Below are 22,443 nucleotides of genomic sequence, written 5' to 3'. Positions count from 1 at the left end.
CTATTGCGCAATTTTTAAAATTTTAATGAGTAATTGGCCTGACGCGGTGCCGGTAATCGCGGGTATGTGCAGCGTTTAGCGAATACTTGCCGGTGCAGATGTGTGTGTTTGCGCACCTCCCATAGACCTCTGTGGGGCTCCTTGTGCAAAACACACAAATTAGAGCAAATCCTATTTTTTAGCGCCTGCGAAAGCAGTGGGCCTGGAAAACAGAGATAAGCAGGAACACATTGAGTCAACGGGCTCTATTAGTCAGGCTTGCAGGATTTACCCACATGCAAAAATGTAGTAAAACGTGCTCATCTGAAGGCAGGACATGGCGGCCGTGCTGAGGACAGTGTTGGCTAGTGCGATGCTTCTGTAGTAGAGACAAGGACATGCGTGGGCATGCGGGTAAGGTTGGATACCCTGCGAGAGGCTGGGAGCTGCGCAAGAAATCCCTGAAGCCTCCTGTCTGGAAAGTTGGATGTGGACGTCAACCATTGGCGGGTTTAAGATCCAGGATTGTGGGCGTTACTGCAGTACACGGATGTACGGAGCCACGAGGGGCCCCGGCAGTCACGGTGTATTGTGTATGGGGGTCAATGGAGATTCGAGACATTTAGCAAACTAGATGGTCTGCGAGTAACAGAGTAACGAAGTATATTTGATACAGAGGTCTCTATAGTAACGGCATGTATTCTCTTGAAGAGTGTTACGTGTTGCAGCGGCCGGGACTTGGACAAACTTGCTCAGCAGTTCTGGACTGACGCCGCGCTCACGCATAGCAGCAACCGTAACGCTGCAGCAGCCTGATGACAGTGTTTACCGATCTGTGCTCTGTCTCTTATCTCTACATGGGGCAACAGAAAGCCCCCCACACACACACACACACGCACACACACACAGACACACACACAGACACACATACGCACACACAGACACACACGGCTCACTTTAAACAGACAACATCACCAAAAAAAATGTATAACTAAAACCACATAAACAGTTTTTATGTTCTGGTGTAGAATGTTTTATTCTGTTGTCTATACATGACAACGGGGCGGCCTCTCAGTGTAATCCTGCCTGTGATGATAATGGGATGCCGGCTGAGAAGTTTCCTCTACAGAACAGGAAGTGTCAGACTATTATTCGGCCTAGTGGTCAGTGTGCAGAGAGGAGAGGAGATGAGCTGTGACTATTGTGAATGGTGAGTCCTGTGTTATCTATATATAGGTATCTCCTCTCAGTGTAATCCTGCCTGTGCAGGGAGGGGAGGCGGTGAGCTGTGACATCACCTATTGTGAATGGTAGATCCTGTGTTATCTATATATAGGTGTCTCCTCTCAGTGTAATCCTGTCTGTAGCGGGAGGGGAGGAGGTGAGCTGTGACTATTGTGAATGGTGAGTCCTGTGTTATCTATATATAGGTGTCTCCTCTCAGTGTAATCCTGTATGTACAGGGAGGGGAGGAGGTGAGCTGTGACTATTGTGAATGGTGAGTCCTGTGTTATCTATATATAGGTATCCCCTCTCAGTGTAATCCTGTCGGTACAGGGAGGGGAGGAGGTGAGCTGTGACTATTGTGACTGGTGGGTCCTGTGTTATCTATATATAGGTGTCTCCTCTCAGTGTAATCCTGTCTGTACAGGGAGGGGAGGAGGTGAGCTGTGACTATTGTGAATGGTAGATCCTGTGTTATCTATATATAGGTGTCTCCTCTCGATGTAATCCTGTCTGTATAGGGAGGGGAGGAGGTGAGCTGTGACTATTGTGAATGGTGAGTCCTGTGTTATCTATATATAGGTATCCCCTCTCAGTGTAATCCTGTCGGTACAGGGAGGGGAGGAGGTGAGCTGTGACTATTGTGACTGGTGGGTCCTGTGTTATCTATATATAGGTGTCTCCTCTCAGTGTAATCCTGTCTGTACAGGGAGGGGAGGAGGTGAGCTGTGACTATTGTGAATGGTGGTCCTGTGTTATCTATATATAGGTGTCTCCTTTCAGTGTAATCCTGCCTGTGATGATCATGGCATGCCGGCTGAGAAGTTTTCTCTACAGAACAGGAAGTGTAAGACTATTATTAGGCTTAGTGGTCAGTGTGTAATCGTTTACACGACAGACCTCACTATTAAGTAACGTACGCGAACGCACCAGAGAACTTGTGGTTCTGCAATAGTCACTAAGCGAGAGGACTAAGACTGTTCTTCAGTAAGAGAAGCCCAGCCGGATACAATCTTGTTACAGTGTTACCTGAGCCTTGTCGGATATGGCTGTACATGGTTACTGACGCACCTTCCATAATTTCCCCAGTCGTGAATCTTAATGCCTCTGATCGGCCTCACGTGGTTTACAGTTCTTGTTTAGTAAAAGTTTACAGCATGGAAGATGTCTGACGGTCGTTCTTCTTCAGGCCTTTATCACTGCTGCAGGCCACTCATAATCTCACCCTCGGCCCATGCTACGATGGCCGGATCTGGGGCAGGAAATGTTATTATCCCTATTCTCTCTTACGGGCAAAAAAGCTACAATTGCTCCAGGAAAAGAGCTTGTGTTGTAGCCGGCAGTCGCTGCTTCCACTGTCCCACCTGCTGACTAGCTTGTGTCTTTGGAGGATAGACCCCCCTGGAGTCACCAATACCTGCACCCCTGCCCGATCTAACATGGCACCTTATGACACCTACCAGTGGAGTTACATTACCAGAAGAAGGAGGAAGGAAGATGTCTTACTATGCTGAATAAGAGGGACATGTCCTGGAAACGGGGACCCAATGGTGGTGGAACACTTTGTTCTTACGGCCTTTATACCAATGAAAATGCCTCTGTATGTGAAAGGGTTACTCAAAAAACAAGACCGATGCTTTCTGTTTGATGTGCATCGACAGTTTATACGATAGCTCAGATCTAATACTTAGCATCACTGGTCTGCAAAATAATCCCGTGATGCAGCGCTCTCTACATCTGCCTGATAGTCATTAAATGATCCCCGTAGAGCAGAAGCAAAAGCCCCCGTGTATCGCCTTGCAAAAGAACAAGCTGCAGCCTGGAGACAGGTGGCACATACATTCATTTGAATAGCATAGCCTTAATCCTGGCATTTACACCGCGCCCCGCTATCATCAAACTGAACATCTGCAGCAAGACGAGAAGTCTCCAAGGCTCCAAGAGAAAAGAGAGGTGGAGTGAGCGGCAGCGACAATCTATCCTGCAGGCAGAAACTGCCCAAGACACGAGAAACATAACAGCATCCATGTTGTATCTACTAAAGACCTGAGTGATTCCAGAAGAGCAATTACCAAATAGTAGAATTAAAGGTTGGGTTTACACCTAAAGAGTAGTGAAAGATTTCAACATATGGAAAACCAATTATTCAAGTTGCATGAGCTGTGACTAAACAGCTTCATGACTACCGCAAATCGATGATTACTCACCACAAATTTTAGTGAAAAGAAAAAGAATATGTAGCCATAACAAAACCCATGAAAACTACATTATACAATCACATATCTAGGTAAACGTTATGACAACAGCTAATATTATACTGGCTCCTATGTACAAGATTATAACTACTATAATACTGCTCCTATGTACAAGATTATAACTACTATAATACTGCCCCCTATGTACAAGAATATAACTACTATAATACTGCCCCTATGTACAAGAATATAACTACTATAATACTGCCCCTATGTACAAGAATATAACTACTATAATACTGCCCCCTATGTACAAGAATATAACTACTATAATACTGCTCCTATGTACAAGAATATAACTACTATAATACTGCCTCCTATGTACAAGAATATAACTACTATAATACTGCCTCCTATGTACAAGAATATAACTACTATAATACTGCCCCCTATGTACAAGAATATAACTACTATAATACTGTTCCCTATGTACAAGAATATAACTACTATAATACTGCCCCCTATGTACAAGAATATAACTACTATAATACTGCCCCCTATGTACAAGAATATAACTACTATAATACTGTTCCCTATGTACAAGAATATAACTACTATAATACTGCCCCCTATGTACAAGAATATAACTACTATAATACTGCCCCCTAGGTAAAAGAATATAACTACTATAATACTGCCCCCTATGTACAAGAATATAACTACTATAATACTGCCTCCAATGCACAAGAATATAACTACTATAATACTGCCCCCTATGTACAAGAATATAACTACTATAATACTGCCTCCTATGTACAAGAATATAACTACTATAATACTGCCTCCTATGTACAAGAATATAACTACTATAATACTGCCCCCTATGTACAAGAATATAACTACTATAATACTGTTCCCTATGTACAAGAATATAACTACTATAATACTGCCCCCTATGTACAAGAATATAACTACTATAATACTGCCCCCTAGGTAAAAGAATATAACTACTATAATACTGCCCCCTATGTACAAGAATATAACTACTATAATACTGCCTCCTATGCACAAGAATATAACTACTATAATACTCCCCCCTATGTACAAGAATATAACTACTATAATACTGCCTCCTATGTACAAGAATATAACTACTATAATACTGCCCCCTATGTACAAGAATATAACTACTATAATACTGCCCCCTATGTACAAGAATATAACTACTATAATACTGTTCCCTATGTACAAGAATATAACTACTATAATACTGCCCCCTATGGACAAGAATATAACTACTATAATACTGCCCCCTAGGTAAAAGAATATAACTACTATAATACTCCCCCCTATGTACAAGACTATAACTACTATAATACTGCCCCCTATGTACAAGAATATAACTACTATAATACTGCCCCCTATGTACAAGAATATAACTACTATAATACTGCCCGCTATGTACAAGAATATAACTACTAAAATACTGCCCCCTATGTACAAGAAAATAACTACTATAATACTGCCCCCTATGTACAAGAATATAACTGCTATAATACTGCCCCCTATGTACAAGAAAATAACTACTATAATACTGCCCCCTATGTACAAGAATATAACTACTATAATACTGCCCCCTATGTACAAGAATAAAACTATTATAATACTGCCCCCTATGTACAAGAATATAACTACTATAATACTTCCCCCTCTGTAGAAGAATATAACTACTATAATACTGCCTCTTATGTACAAGAATATAAATACTATAATACTGCCCCCTATGTACAAGAATATAACTATTATAATACTGCCCCCTATGTACAAGAATATAACTACTATAATACTTCCCCCTCTGTAGAAGAATATAACTACTATAATACTGACTCTTATGTACAAGAATATAACTACTATAATACTGCCCTCTATGTACAAGAATATAACTACTATAATACTTCCCCCTATGTAAAAGAATATAACTACTATAATACTGCCCCCATGTACAAGAATATAACTACTATAATACTGCTCCCTATGTACAAGAATATAACTACTATAATACTTCCCCAACTGTAGAAGAATATAACTACTATAATACTGCCTCTTATGTACAAGAATATAACTACTATAATACTGCTCCTATGTACAAGAATATAACTACTATAATACTGCCCTCTATGTACAAGAATATAACTACTATAATACTGCCCCCTATGTACGAGAATATAACTACAATAATACTGCCTCCTATGTACAAGAATAAAACTACTATAATACTACCTCCTTTGTGCAAGAATATAACTACTATAATACTGCCTACTATGTACAAGAATAAAACTACTATAATACTGCCCACTATCTACAAGAATATAACTGCTATAATACTGCCTCCCATGTACAAAAATAAAACTACTATAATACTGCCTCCTATGTACAAGAATATAACTACTATAATACTGCCCTCTATGTACAAGAATATAACTACTATAATACTTCCCCCTATGTACAAGAATATAACTACTATAATACTTCCCCAACTGTAGAAGAATATAACTACTACAATACTGCCTCTTATGTACAAGAATATAACTACTATAAAACTGCTCCTATGTACAATAATATAACTACTATAATACTGCCCCTATGTACAAGAATATAACTACTATAATACTGCTCCTATGTACAATAATATAACTACTATAATACTGCCCCTATGTACAAGAATATAGCTACTATAATACTGCCCTTATGTACAAGAATATAACTACTATAATACTGTTCGCTATGTACAAGAATATAACTACTATAATAGTGCTCCTATGTACAAGAATATAACTACTATAATACTGACCGCTATGTACAAGAATATAACTACTATAATACTGCTCCTATGTACAAGAATATAACTACTATAATACTGTCCCCTATGTTCAAGAATATAACTACTATAATACTGCTCCTATGTACAAGAATATAACTACTATAATACTGCTCCTATGTACAAGAATATAACTACTATAATACTGCCCTCTATGTACAAGAATATAACTACTATAATACTGCCTCCTATGTACAAGAATATAACTACTATAATACTGCCCCCTATGTACAAGAATATAACTACTATAATACTGCCCCTATGTACAAGAATATAACTACTATAATAGTGCCTCCTATGTACAAGAATATAACTACTATAATACTGCCCCCTCTGTACACGAATATGACTACTATAATACTGCTCCTTTGTACAAGAATATAACTACTATAATACTGCTGCCTATGTACAAGAATATAACTACTATAATACTGCTCCAATATACAAGAATATAACTACTATTATACTGCTCCTATGTACAAGAATATAACTACTATAATACTGCCCCCTATGTACAAGAATATAACTACTATAATACTGCCTCCTATGTACAAGAATATAACTACTATAATACTGCCCCCTATGTACAAGAATATAACTACTATAATACTGCCCCATATGTACAAGAATATGACTACTACAATACTGCCCCCTATGTATAGGAATATAACTACTATAATACTGCTCCTATGTACAAGAATATAACCGCTATAATACTGGCTCCTATGTACAAGAATATAACTACTATAATACTGTTCCCCATGTACAAGAATATAACTACTTTATTACTGCCCCCTATGTACAAGAATATAACTACTATAATGCTTCACTCCTATGTACAAGTATATAACTACTATAATACTGCTCCTATGTACAAGAATATAACTACTATAATACTGCTCCTATGTACAAGAATATAACTACTATAATACTGCCCTCTATGTACAAGAATATAACTACTATAATACTGCCCCCTATGTACGAGAATATAACTACAATAATACTGCCTCCTATGTACAAGAATAAAACTACTATAATACTACCTCCTTTGTGCAAGAATATAGCTACTATAATACTGCCTCCTATGTACAAGAATAAAACTACTATAATACTGCCCACTATGTACAAGAATATAACTGCTATAATACTGCCTCCCATGTACAAAAATAAAACTACTATAATACTGCCCCGTATGTACAAGAATATTACTACTATAATATTACTCCAATGTATAAGAATATAACTAATATAATAATACTGTCTCCTATGTACAAATATATAACTACTATAATACTGGCTCTAATGTACAAGAATATAACTACTATAATACTGCTCCTATGTACAAGAATATAACTACTATAATATTGCTCCTATGTACAAGAATATAACTACTATAGTACTGCCCACTATGTACAAGAATATAACTGCTATAATACTGCTCCCTATGTACAAGAATATAACTACTATAATAATGCCTCCTATGTACAAGAATAAAACTACTATAATACTTCTCCAATGTATAAGAATATAACTAATATAATAATACTGCCTCCTATGTACAAGAATATAACAACTTTAATACTGCCCCGTATGTACAAGAATATAACTACTATAATACTGCTCCCTATGTACAAGAATATAACTACTATAATACTGCCTCCTATGTACAAGAATATAACTACTATAATACGGCTCCTATGGACAAGAATATAACTACTATAATACTGCCCCCTATGTACAAGAATATAACTACTATAATACAGTTCCCTATGTAAAGGAATATAACTACTATAATACTACCCCTATGTACAAGAATATAACTACTATAATACTGCCCGCTATGTACATGAATATAACTGCTATAATACTGCCCCCTATGTACAAGAATATAACTACTATAATACTGCTCCCTATGTACAAGAATATAACTACTATAATACTGCCCCCTATGTACAAGAATATAACTACTATAATACTGCCCCCTATGTACAAGAATATAACTACTATAATACTGCCCCCTATGTACAAGAATATAACTATTATAATACTGTCCCCTATGTACAAGAATATAACTATTATAATACTGCCTCTTATGTACAAGAATATAAATACTATAATACTGCCCCCTATGTACAAGAATATAACTATTATAATACTGCCCCCTATGTACAAATATATAACTACTATAATGCTGGCTCCTATGTACAAGAATATAACTACTATAATACTGCTCCCTATGTACAAGAATATAACTACTATAATACTACTCCCTATATACAAGAATATAACTGCTATAATACTGCCCCCCTATGTACAAGAATATAACTATTATAATACTGCCCCCTATGTACAAGAATATAAGTACTACAATACTGCCTCTATGTACAAGACTATAACTACTATAATACTGCCCCCTATGTACCAGAATAAAACTACTATAATACTGCCTCCTATGTACAAGAATATAACTATTATAATACTGCCCCCTATGTACCAGAATAAAACTACTATAATACTGCCCCCTATGTACCAGAATAAAACTACTATAATACTGCCCCCTATGTACCAGAATAAAACTACTATAATACTGCCTTCTATGTACAAGAATATAGCTACTATAATACTGTCCCCCATGTACAAGAATATAACTACCATAATACTGCCACCTATGTACAAGAATATAACTACTATAATACTGCTCCTATGTACAAGAATATAACTACTATAATACTGCCCCTTATGTTGAAGAATATAAATACTATAATACTGCCCCGTGTGTACAAGAATATAACTACTATAATACTGCTCCCTATGTACAAGAATATAACTACTATAATAGCACTCCCTATATACAAGAATATAACTGCTATAGTACTACTCCCTAGATACAAGAATATAACTATTTTAATACTGCCCCCCTACGTACAATAATATAACTATTATAATACTGCCCCCTATGTACAAGAATATAACTACTGTAATACTGCCTCTATGTACCAGAATAAAACTACTATAATACTGCCTCATTTGTACAAGAATATAACTACTATAATACTGCCCCCTATGTACACGAATATAACTACTATAATACTGCCCCCCCATATGTACAAGAATATAACTACTATAATACTGCCCCCTATATACAAGAATATAACTACTATAATACTGCCCCCTATGTACAAGAATATAACTACTATAATACTGCCCCCTATGTACAAGAATATATCTACTATAATACTGCCCCCTATGTACAAGAATATAACTGCTATAATACTGCCCCCTATGTACAAGAATATAACTACTATAATACTGCCTCCTATGTACAAGAATATAACTGCTATAATGCTGCCCCTTATGTTGAAGAATATAACTACTATAATACTGCCCCCTATGTGCAAGAATATAACTACTATAATACTACTCCCTATGTACAAGAATATAACTACTATAATACTGACCCCCATGTACAAGAATATAACTACTATAATACTGCCCCCTATGTACAAGAATATAACTACTATAATACTACTCCCTATGTACAAGAATATAACTACTATAATACTGACCCCCATGTACAAGAATATAACTACTATAATACTGCCCCCTATGTACAAGAATATAAGTGGCGGACAGCAAGCAGAACAGGGATTTGCTTTGGTTGCCGGGTTTGAACTGCATCCAGAACAAGTCATTAGAGTCCCAAATGCTCTGTGATAACAAGTCAGAAGGTGAAATCCAGAATAGTGGAGTTCGCTGACGGACCGATGTCACATCTATAGCCCCTCAGTGTCCTCAGAAAATGGCTAATTCGTCAGGTTGACTTTTTCTGTTTGTCATTCTTTTGAAATGTTTTTGATTAATTGTTTTTAATATTCCAAAGCTGAAATGAAGAAAAGCAAAATTCAGGAAACTTTGAAAAAAGTCAAACTTGGAGATTCCTTTTCTCTTCACAACAAAAATTGAATTAGTGTGAAGCAAATTCTTGTGCTGATCTTCTCCTCCTGATGTGAGCAGTACAAGCAGAAGCCAGTGGGGGCAGTGCTGAGGGATAGACATCTGGAACGGAAGGAGAAGTCTTTAAGATAGTGAACTAACTGATAACTTCATAACCCCTAAGTGACCTTAATGCGTATTTTTACGGCGGTCGCTAATGGGCTTTAAACCTTCACCTACATCTTCATAATGCGGTGTCTTGGCTAACTACTGACAGCCTGGCTCCTGCTCCAACTGCCAGGAACGGAGATCACGGAATTCACGAAATCACTGAATTTTTAAGGAATCGTTCTGCCCAACAGGCTGCACAGTCAGCTGAATACATCTCTGGAGCTCTAACTAACGTGTCCGAACGCACAACTCACCGTTCCTCCACACGGATGATATAACAGGAAGTAAGGGTGGCTGGGTCCTCAGGAGGCAGTGATCATGATATCCTTGAATTTTGGATAAAAAGGGGAGGAAAACCTGAGAAGACTTAGACCTCAAGGTTGGATTTCAAAAAAGCAGATTTTAATGAACTCAGAAAGAGGAAGAATCCAATGGCCGGATGTTCTTAAGGACAGAAATACCCAAGAAGGTTGGGAAATATTGGGAAATGAGATTCTCAAAGCACAATTGTTAACAATCCCTAAAAGAAGGAAGAATGGGAAGCATTTAAAGACACCAGGTTGGATGAACACAGAACTTGTACACATGTTAAAGAGGAAGAAAATATGTTTATCAGATGGTAAGAGGGGAGAATATCTAAAGAAGAATATAATGGGGTCTGCAGAAACTGTAGGGCAAGTGTCAGAAAAGCTAAAGCTGATAATGAATTGGGGCCTGCAACAGAGGCCAAAAGCAATAAAAAAGGATTTGGGGGTCAAAAGCAAAAGAAAAGTAAAAAATGCTATTGGATGCTTCCAAGATGAAAATGGTGTATTGGTTAAGAATGATGTTGAGAAAGATGGACTTTTAAATTTCTATTTTGTATCTGTTTTCTCTCAGAAAGTAGATGGAACATCAGCTGATCTTCCCTGTGCTATTGGGGGAATACAAGCATGCAGGATATCTATAAGTAGAGAGATGGTGAGGGAACACTTAGCTAACTCAAATGAATTCAAGTCTCAAGGCACAGACGAATTACATCCTAGGATACTAAAGGAAGCAGCGGAGGTAATTGCTGAACCACTTTGACAAAGACTAGAAGCATTGGGCTGAAACTGAAAGGGAGGAGACACAGATTAGATATTAGACAGTGAGGGGGATCAATGAGTGGAACAGGTTGCCACAGGAGGTGGTGAGTTCTCCTTCAATGGAAGTGTTCAGAGGCTGGGCAAATATCTATCTGGGATGATTTAGTAAATCCTGCACTAAGCAGGGGGTTGGACCCGATGACCCTGGAGGTCCCTTCCAACTCTTCCATTCTATGATTCTATGAACAGCAGATGACCAGCTCCAGCACCATTGTGTGTAAGAGAAACAGAAAGCCAAGACTCCAAAGTGGAAAAACAAGCAGGAGAACATCTCCTGGTCAGATGGGTCCAGGTTTCTGTTGCTGATGGGAGGTCAGAATTTGGTGCAAGCAGCATGAATCACTGACCCCTTACTGTCAGCCGGTGAGAACACATCAGCACCGCCATTTAATCTGTGGCAACTACAAGAAACTTCCTGTCCACAGGGGCCGGTATTCCTGCAGGACCATTTCATCACCAAGTGGAATCTACATCACGATGAACTGCTGCAGATCTGAAGACCAAAGGAGGTCCAACATACAACTGGATGGGGGTCTCTAGTTAAAGGGCCGTTCAGTGTAGATAACACAGGATTCACCATTGACAATAGGAGACAGAGAGCGCTCGGCTGCTCCTCCCTCCTCCCCCTCCCAGCACAGTGGTCTCTGCATGCTCACCACACTTCTCTGGCATAAATGCTGTGAATCTTCACCAATCTCTGCAGCTCCTCTTCACCAGATGACGCCCCTCAGTGTGTTTAACTAATAGAACTTTAAAAAATGCAATTGAAAACTAAAAATGAGTGAGGCCTCCTGTCCACCTGCGATATTTCACTGTGTTACCCGCGGCGATAATCTGTAAAAAACGCTTCCCGTAGGATAACTATGGAAAGCGCAGCCCAATGTACACAAGCGGAAAATCGTGGAACCTAGCTTAATGATAGATTGAGGAAAATCGCGGTGCCAACGTTTTCTCCCGTGGTGGTATGATGCAACACCCGTGGACAGCCGGCCTCAAGCAAAGAGTTTATCTCAGACATGCGGTATTCTTTCCACAAACTGCATTTGGTGAATCCACCGAGATCAGAAAGTGAAAGTCTATTTCTTTTTTTTGTAACTTCGCCCGTCCCGCCGGGAATCTGTTTCTTATTGTCTTTTATTGTGTATTTATTGGCACCCGGGGAACAGAGTGACATCTGAGAGATAGAAATCCACGGGGCATCTTGACGTTCCCGTCGGAGACATTGATATACAATCATCTTCTATTCGCGGAGTAACATCTGCAGCGGCCGCACGGTCTCCGTGCCACAACTAATTCCCTTCTTCCTTCTCCGCTAAACACATTTCATCGCCTTTGAATCTAATTTTGCTTGCATGGCAAAGAGGAGGATCAAATAAAAATAAAAGCGTGCGGCCGCGGCTTGTGCCGTCCTCGTATTAATGCCACAGTCACCTTGTGGGTAACGGCTTCTGTAAACAGGTCACGTCTGCTGGAGCCGCTCCTAAGAGAGACGTCCACGGCGGGGGCCTGACCCGACCCTGCCGTAACTCTGCAGGTCAATTAAATGGAAGATATGATACGGCTCTTCAGTGTTTCCAGACGTTTTGCTCTGCGGCCGCTGCGGCTTCCGTTCTCTGCGGCCTCTGCGGCTTCCGTTCTCTGCGGCCTCTGCGGCTTCCGTTCTCTGCGGTTGCTGCGGCTTCCGTTCTCTGCGGTTGCTGCGGCTTCCGTTCTCTGCGGCCGCTGCAACTTCCGTTCTCTGCGGTTGCTGCGGCTTCCGTTCTCTGCCGCCGCCGACCTTTTGCTCGAGGTCTTTATCGTTTCTATCATCTCATTATTTTATTGTGTTTTTAATTTATCGCGCTCATCTTTACCACGTAACGGATTATTAGCGTTTGGCGTATAAAGTCTGCGGGACGATAAAGGACGTTTGCGCTGAAGTTTCTAATTGACTGGCTGAACGGAGGTTTATATCATTCCTGGAATTTAATTTTATGACATTTTGTTACATTAGATTGGTGATTTGCTGCCGCTCTGCAGGCCACAGAGGTTCTCTAACTCCACCGCTGCATGATTTGTGTGATTCTGTTTTATTGCATATGTAGCTATCATATCTCAGTTAGTTCCTCTGCACCCCTCGGCTCGCTCTCTGCCCCTTGACGGTGCCACGTGTTCCTTGCTGCAATATCCCCCCCTTTATCACTGGACGTTTACAAAGTCTCCAAGGCCACGGAACACGAATAAAGCTTTTAGGCAAAGTATAGAAAAATACATTGTGGCTTCGCAGGGCCTATAAGAAGCCAATGTTGGAGTTAAAGGGGTTGTGCCAATGTGCAGAATGTGGAGTCTGTGGTAAAGAGCTGTGTCCTCAAGATGTAGTAAGAAAAGTGAGTGCAGCTCTGGAGGATAAAACTCAGGATCAGTACAGGATAAGTAATGTATGTACACAGTGACTCCACCAGCAGAATAGTGAGTGCAGCTCTGGAGTATAATACTGGATGTAACTCAGGAGCAGTACAGGATAAGTAATGTATGTACACAGTGACTCCACCAGCAGAATAGTGAGTGCAGCTCAGGGGTATAATACAGGATGTAACTCAGGAGCAGTACAGGATAAGTAATGTATGTACACAGTGACTCCACCAGCAGAATAGTGAGTGCAGCTCTGGAGTATAATACAGGATGTAACTCAGGGTCAGTACAGGATAAGTAATGTATGTACACAGTGACTCCACCAGCAGAATAGTGAGTGCAGCTCTGCAGTATAATACAGGATGTAACTCAGGTGCAGTACAGGATAAGTAATGTATGTACACAGTGACTCCACCAGCAGAATAGTGAGTGCAGCTCAGGGGTATAATACAGGATGTGACTCAGGATCAGTGCAGGATAAGTAATGTATGTACACAGTGACTCCACTAGCAGAATAGTGAGTGCAGCTCTGGAGTATAATACAGGATGTAACTCAGGATCAGTACAGGACAAGTAATATATGTACACAGTGACTCCACCAGCAGAATATACTGTGTTAATAGTACCTACATGGTGCTTCAACTGAACTGTGTGTGTGTTTCCTGTGGGCCATCATGAGGGGCTCAACCCTTTTAGAATACACAATTTAGCACCTACTTTTACCATCTACCATCTGATTGGCCTCGCATGTGATTTCTCCATCAGTGCTGAAAGTAAGTGAATGTGATTGGTCAAAGACCTCACAGTATAAGTCTGGAAGCTCCACCCCACAGACTTGATTGTTGATAGACCCGCCCCTTCCCGTTATCTTGTACAACAGAAGGATACCATTTTCCTTTTCACTCCCAGAACCGATGCAGTTGCTTTTATAAGTGATTCTTTAGATCTCCTTCTCCAGCACTCCAGTTTTGAGTATATATCGGCTTCACCCTCACGGCGCGGCGGCACCGCCTGCAGCGCAGCCCCGGATCTGATGCTCTGTAACCTCAGGAACAAGCGCTCTCCACCACGCTGGAGGATATCAGCCCATTGTACAGTTTTTGCATTTAGAATACGGATTTGTTCCGGGCCAGGAGTCTTTTATACCTTAAGGCTTCAGTAACCACATTTATAGAAAACTCATTTAATTAAAGGCTACTAATCTCTTGGCGATTATTCCCGTATTCATTAGCTCCTGATCTAAAGGTTTATTTAAAAAATATATTTGGAACAATACTCCTCAGGATTAGCGGCGGAGAGTCGCCGAAGATTTGGCGGTTTTTCAATAACAATCTAGGCACAGAAAATAGCGCAACAGTGGCCGGCGAAATTAAAACCGTATGCAGTATTTATATTACATGGTCTCCAAAACGGAATATAACGGGGAGCTGCGGGTGTTTGTGGACTGCTGGGATCTGGTGATCTGACCTCCCTTTGTGACCGGCCTGTTTTATGCCTTAAGTACCAAGTACTTTCAATTCTCGCCTTGCAGGAGCCGGAACTCGCTGACCGCTGGCAGAGGGCTTGTTTGTGGGACGAGGTGTATATTTTACTGGCCGCCCTCCGGGGTGCATATAATGAGTTGTAGAACGTTTATTACATTTATTTGCGAACACCCCCAGAAAATCCACCATTGCTTTGGGGTTTTATTTTTGCAGCGTTCGCCGTTTGGATAAAAATACCCTGATAACGGTTGTATCTGATCAGCACAATTACTGCGAGGCCAAATCATAGGGATTTTTCTTTTTACTAGTTTTGCGCTAAACAAGTTTTTAATGAAAAACAAATGACCCCAGCGCCGCTTTCTAAGACCCAGAGCATTTTCATTTTTCCCGTATCTGTGGGGGCTTGTTTTCTACAGGAAGAGTTGTGGTCTTTACGGCTGCCATTTTGGGGTACATGTGACTTTTGGATTGTTTTTTGTCCTATGAGGAACGGTTAAAGGATCTGGGAATGTTTAGCAGAAGAGAAGGCTGGGAGAAGACTTAATAGCCGTCTACAAATATCTGAAGGGCTGTCACAGTGCAGAGGGATCAGCCCTATTCTCATCTGCACAAGGAAAGACTAGAAGCAATGGGATGAAACTGAAAGGGAGGAGACACAGTTTAGATATTAGACAGTAAGGGGATCAATGAGTGGAACAGGTTGCCACAGGGGGTGGGGAGTTCTCCTTCAATTGAAGTGTTCAAACAAAGGCTGGACAAATATCTGTCTGGGATGATTTAGTGAATCCTGCATTGAGCAGGGGGTTGGACCTGATGACTACGGAGGACCCGATAACCCTGGAGGGCCCGATGACCCCGGAGGTCCCTTCCAACTTTACAACAAAAAAAAAATCTCAGACTTTTATGGCATCTACACAGGATATGCCATGAAAGTTTGATACGTGCGTCCATCAATGGAACCCCCACCTATCTTGGGTTTGGGACTACACGGTCTGCATAACTCTTAATGATGTCCATAGGAGTTACGGAAAGAGTGTAGCTCATGCAATATCGCCTTTATCTGTCTTCCTGGCCACTTCGTAATCAGCTCAGCTGAGATGAGAACACCCCTAAATGCTCTACTAGGTATACTGAGCTCTAATTCATGGGGGTGGGGTATGCCAGCTTCTTCCCGTATGCAACATGAAGGCTGACAGCTCTCTCCATATACACAAGCAGGGAGATAAGCTGTCAGTCTTCATGTAGCAAGCGGGAAGAGACCAGTGCAGCCCACCTCACAAGTCATGACTGAATCCCTTTAAAAAGTAGATCATTTTTTGGATTTAAAACTTTCTCGCCTTTTTTTTACGTTCTTATAAAGGGAAGTTATTTGCTTTTTGATGTTTCCCACATTTGGAAAAAAAACAGTGAATGGCGGTAGTCGGATCATTGCTAGATTTGGCGCATTTGAATGACGCATTGACCGGCATTCATCTTATTTTTTGTTCCAGTGTAATATTTTAGGGAAAGGAAGGCCGTATTTTCCATTTATATGATGTCAATTTTGCACCCTGTAATTTGCCGTGAGGGGAGTGTATGTAGAGCAGATATAGATCAGCTGACTAGTTATTGGATACGGTGTCCGTCTGTCTTGGCGGATGTTCTGCTTTCACTAAATTTCTTCTATATTATAATATTGAAAGTCATTGGCGGGTAAGAAATGATCCATGGAACACGAGTACACAAGAACTGAACCAGAGAACATCTCCGCTTCACTGAAGTTGGCAGAAGGGATGGGGGACTGAGGCGTAACGTGAAGCAGTTGGGCCCTGATGTAAAGCCTGGAGCAGAGCCCCCCGCTATATTGTTGTATTCATAGTACCAATCTTATATGGGTCGGAGAGACGTTATGGGCTTCCAAAGGCTCCACGACTGGGTGCAACCACATCCTCCACTCCAGTTTTGCCCTGAATGGGCTATTACAATCTTCCAGATTTTTTTCATTACATAAACATTAAAGTGACCCTCTGGTCCTGGGGACAAAGTTTCTTCTGAGACCAGGATGGAGAGTGGCATTCCTCCAAGGGGAACCTGGCGGTCAGCTCTGGCCGATCACAAATGGTCTCTCAGCCACCGTCTTGACTTCTCCTCCTGGGAACCAGTACTCCCCCCGGTTCCCTGGCTCGATCTCATCACCATGAGAAGCACAAGAGCCGGCATCCATGGCTTACTTAACTGACCAGTCTGTGTGGTGCTTGATTCCTCGCTGGGCACTGGGGAGGCACAATCAATGGAGCTCAGTCAACGGTCCCCGCCTCACTAACTGCTAAGCCTTTGGCTAAGGACGCACGGAGACACTCACTGTAGACTCTCTCTACCTCTGAGCTGACTCGCTTTCTCTGCCTGGGGGTGGCATCACTCTACAATTTATACCACATATTGGTCACAGGTCGACGGGGATCTTTGGCGCGTCGCGCTGGAAACGGGTTGCCCTTCCCAGCACCCAGGGGGTACAGTAATAAAACAAACTTTACCAACAAAACAGTATTTCAGGAAACAGTGCACACAATATAAAGGAAACGTCCAAGGGGGATGCGACACCCTCTTACATAGGACTCACCCCTTCTTTCACCACCACAGACTCCATTTTCACCACATTCTCAGCTTTTAAATATATTTTTAATTCTACATCAGAAACATAATGGAGCAGCCCACACGCCCGCTCTTCATGCCGGCCTGGCTACAGCCCGCTCTCTTCAAGCAGCCAAGCCTGCACACACACTCCCACCACTAGCTTTGTCACAGGTGGAGATGAAGCGATGCACGATTCAGGATACGATGCAGCAGATGGAGTAACCAAAATGTACAATATTTACTTCAAACGCAAACATAGAATTGAAGAATAATACAACAGTGATGAGTGCGCGGTTGAACTTCCTTCTTTGAAGGCCTGTTAACAATACCACCACAAGGAAATCCACATTACAGAATATAATGCCCGTCTGGTGTTACCACAGGGGTGCCAGTCTGTGCTGCTCTGGATGCTTCCCTGTTGGTGATGGTCCAGCTCCTGTCTCCCAGGTTGCAGCAGACTTTCTCCTCTGTATTTGGTCGACCGCAGCCTTCTGTTCCACTCTTGGTCGGCGGCGTCTCTCCTTCTCACCTCACGGTCAGAATATGTTTATATGGGGTTGATTTGTTGTACAACTTTTAGGAATTAAAATCTCCTTTTACAAACTTACTTTCTCTCTCCATCTTTCGCTCTCCTTACATTTTTTAGTTTTCCATCACTGGGGTTGTGTGAAGGGTGGTTTTCTGTGAGATGACCCGTGTTTCTATTGGTGCCATTTTGGGGTACATATGACTTTTTTATGGAAACAAGGCAACCAAAAAAGTGCAGTTCTGGCATTGTCTATTTTTTCTGACGTCATTCAGTTGTTCGATTGCTGCGATTCCATATTTGTTGCTTTGTTTATATGCTTCTGTTAGAAATGGAAAAGTTTTTTCAACTCTCTTAAAAATAAAAAAAAACTTTATTTGCACTTTTTTGTCCCCATAGGTGATCATTTGTGCAATCTAATTCATTATTGCAGTGTATTGTATACCTGCAGGCATTGTATTAAGCCCTACCAGAGGCACGTCTTAATAGGCAGAATTACAACTGTAACACTGCTAACACACCTTGCGTTAGCGGGTTACTGCAGTAATAAGTTGCGTCACAATGTGACTCAGACAGCCAACCCCCGTCGTGTATGTAGACGGCCTAGCTCTTGAGCCCATACCGTACAAGCCCTGCGCACATCTGACCTACATGATAACCGGTCCTCTAAAAGACCCTTGGAAGTAGGTATTGTTCAGACTTCACTTCCCAGCATTCCTTTTACATCCTATAAACACAGATTTAAAGCCACCCTTTGGTCCTTCAACAAAATTTTTGTACAGCGATGAGAGGCAGAATTACAGTATATTACCTGCTGCGCATTCCCTGCAACAATGTTCCTCAGATCCTCATTTTTAGCCTTCCAAGATGGCCACTGCAGAAGAAGAGCTGTCAAAGGGGGTCATACGGCAGAGTCCTCTGCCCCAGGATCGGGATGGGCTTCTGGGTGTTGTAGTCCTCAGGGTGTCAGGGGCCTACCTGGATGTGGTGATGCAGAGTCCTCCACGGAGAACCTGATGTCCACGTCATCCACCCAGCTTATCAACAGTTTCTCTACTGCCATCCTTTCTCCACTCTGTATAACCGGTGTTCTTTCCATCTCTCACCACCGTAAGAAGTACCAGAACGCAAATCTATAATGAACTTTTCAAACTGATTTTTTTATTGTGACACTTGGGTTCTCTTTGGGTGTTTCCACAAGAAGTAGTCCTCACCTCGCTAACTCCTCAGCCTTAGGCTCCTCACAGGATGCCGGCTCATTCTCTCTCACCGGTTAGCCTACTCGCTTACTGGCCAGGGTGGGCACCGCCATAATGCAATATATCACTCCCTGGTTTACAGAGCTATGCGGACTTTTGGTGCATTCTGCCAGCCACGGGTTCTCCCACCCAGCGCCCAGAGGGTGCATTACTTAAACACAACATCACTTACAACATTATCTTAAAGGGACAGTACGTATATTATAATTAATGTGAACGTAAAACCCAGGGGCTATGTACCGCCCTCTTACAGCAGGTAACATAACTTTCTCCTACCCCCCAGTTCTGGGATTACAGGGTTTCCTTAATCAAATGTGGCTTTGCAAAGTGGAAAAATGTCAGGGGCAAGATTCTCGAAGGACAGTTTCAAAGAAGTGTACCATGATGCTCTGAGTTTGGGTCAGTAGACCTGCCGTCGTGCCGAGGAACTCCCCTGTATTATAGATGTAGAAGTGTTAATGTGAAACGTGCTGAACTGTGATTGGCTGATGGAGGGAGACCAAGGAAGGAACTCATGAGAGCTGATATGGCTGACAGCAAATAGCCTCAACATACTACTTCCTGTCCAAGGAACCGGAGGCAGAAGACTGGACTACAACCCAGACACTTCATGATGTGAAGGATCGGGAGCGCAGAGACGTCTTCACTTTGCAGTCCAATAGAACGTTTGTCAGTAGTTGTAGAACCGCTTACTGGTGTGATTAGCGGTAGAGGTGAGCGAACCCTCCAAATATGGAAGATGGAAAGTTGTCTCTACCGACAGCCATGTAGATGTGAGGGTGCGGGGATAGGCCGGCCGGGAGGTCAGGGGCATCAGACACTACTGGTTGGAAGTAAGTTGTGACATATTCTCAATGGAAGTGTCTGGAGGCGAGGGTAGGTGGTTGCAGTGGGGTAGTCACGGAATACGACCACATGACAACACTTTTATCCTAACATGTGCGCGAGAGTTGTACAGCGGTTTCTTCAGAAGGTACAAAACTGGACTTGGCGTTCGGTTTCTACGGAAGAGGTCTGGTTCTTGGGTTCTCTTGTGAGGATCAATCTCAGTGTCTTCCTGTTTCTACTAGCTGGCACAGCTGACATAACTAGTTCTCAGCCGGAGTACTCTTGTATTAGCAGCTTACATTGTAGTCAGCGGCCACTACAGCAGACTCGCAGAGGCGGCCCACCTGCTTTCTGCTTCCTGATTCTCCAGGGGTTGATATCTCCTCTGGACTCCTGCAAGAGTTCACCCTCCAGTCTTCTTCTACATCCGCCACCGTCCCTTAACCCCTTAGTGACGCAGCCTATTTTGGATCTAAGGACATGACAATTTTGGGGGGAATTTAATCCCCACTTTTCAGAAACCATACCTTTTTTTGTGGCCACATGAGGGCTTGTTCTTTGTGTGATGAGTTGTAGTTTTTATTAGTGCCATTTTTTGGTACATATAGTCTATTGAAGAACTTTTATTAATGTTTTTGGAGGGCAGGAAGAAAAACACACTGATTCTGCCATTCTATTTTACAGCATTAATGACTGGATCCAGTTTTCCTGTCGGTTGGTACAGATGCAATAATACTTTTGTGGATATTTTTTTCCTCATCGCCACACTCATGGTTCCATAACTATTTTATTTTTCCCATGTTTGGAGGTCTGGGAGGACCTGTTTTTTGTGTGATGAGCTGTAGTTTTTATTTTAAGGTACAAATGGCTTTTTTGATCATTTTATTAGTAGGTGAAATTAATAAAAACAGCTACATTGCTCTACTTTTTTCTACAGCCTTTGCTGTGCAGGATAAAAAGTGAGTACAACTTATTGTATGGGTTATTACGGATAGGACGATACCTAATATGTGAGGTTTTTTAATAACTTTTTTAAACAAAGAGGGGAAAGTGCACAAAAAAGTTTTTATTACATTTTTTTTATGTCCCTATAGGGAACGTGAACCTGTGATAGTATGATGGCTATGATAATACATTGCGATACTTTTGTACTGCAATGCATTATCACTAATAATAGCCATCATAGGCCATGGCAGAGCTGGACTCCATTGTCTGGTGTCCGGTTGTCGTGGCAACCCATCAGCCCACTGTGACCTATGACTCACATGCCGCAAGCAACATTGTAACAGCAGGCCAGCTGTCTGTCACAGCCGGCTCCCCTTGCTGATGGCGCAGGGTCAGCTTCTGAGCCCGCGCCATTCATAGAATGTATGTATGTGCCCTTAGGGGGAAGCTGCTCCCCAGCCAAGGACTATATTTACACCCCAAGGCAGGAAGGGGTTAAAGTCATCAGTAGAACATTTAGTTGTGTCAGACAACAGTATAATAAAACAATCATGCCAGCAGGATTGGGGTTAGTGAGGCCCCCATACATCGGGGAAGAAGGCTCTCCAAGACGGGACGTGCATGATCGCACTACCGAAGGCTGGTGGTGCTCGCTGCTCCGGAGGCTGAACTGCAGGCAGATGTCTCATTGTCAGTGGAGCTACCTGGGTTGGAAAAACTAAGAGTGCGGCAGGTGGTCTCATTCATGTCCACATAAGGAACACAAAGCATCACAATGCGGTCATTGAAATCAACGTGCAGCAATTATTTTCAGTGTCAGGAGTTTTGTCTTCGAAAAGCCAAAACCTGCAGGTGCCGGACCCAAGACTTGGCCTTACCGAGGAATGCCC

The 22,443-nt window shown here is 41.7% G+C and overlaps 1 protein-coding gene across 1 annotated transcript in view; it reads left to right on the top strand.

Moving 5' to 3' along the window:
- NXPH2 (neurexophilin 2) overlaps nucleotides 1-22,443 on the top strand; it is a 156,603-nt gene that overhangs the window by 71,823 nt on the left and 62,337 nt on the right. The gene's annotated exons all lie outside the window — the stretch shown is intronic.

The sequence above is a fragment of the Eleutherodactylus coqui genome, chromosome 8 (assembly GCF_035609145.1).
Source record: "Eleutherodactylus coqui strain aEleCoq1 chromosome 8, aEleCoq1.hap1, whole genome shotgun sequence".
In the NCBI taxonomy this organism is placed as follows: Eukaryota; Metazoa; Chordata; class Amphibia; order Anura; family Eleutherodactylidae; genus Eleutherodactylus; species Eleutherodactylus coqui.
This window is presented reverse-complemented; position numbering and strand designations above follow the sequence as displayed.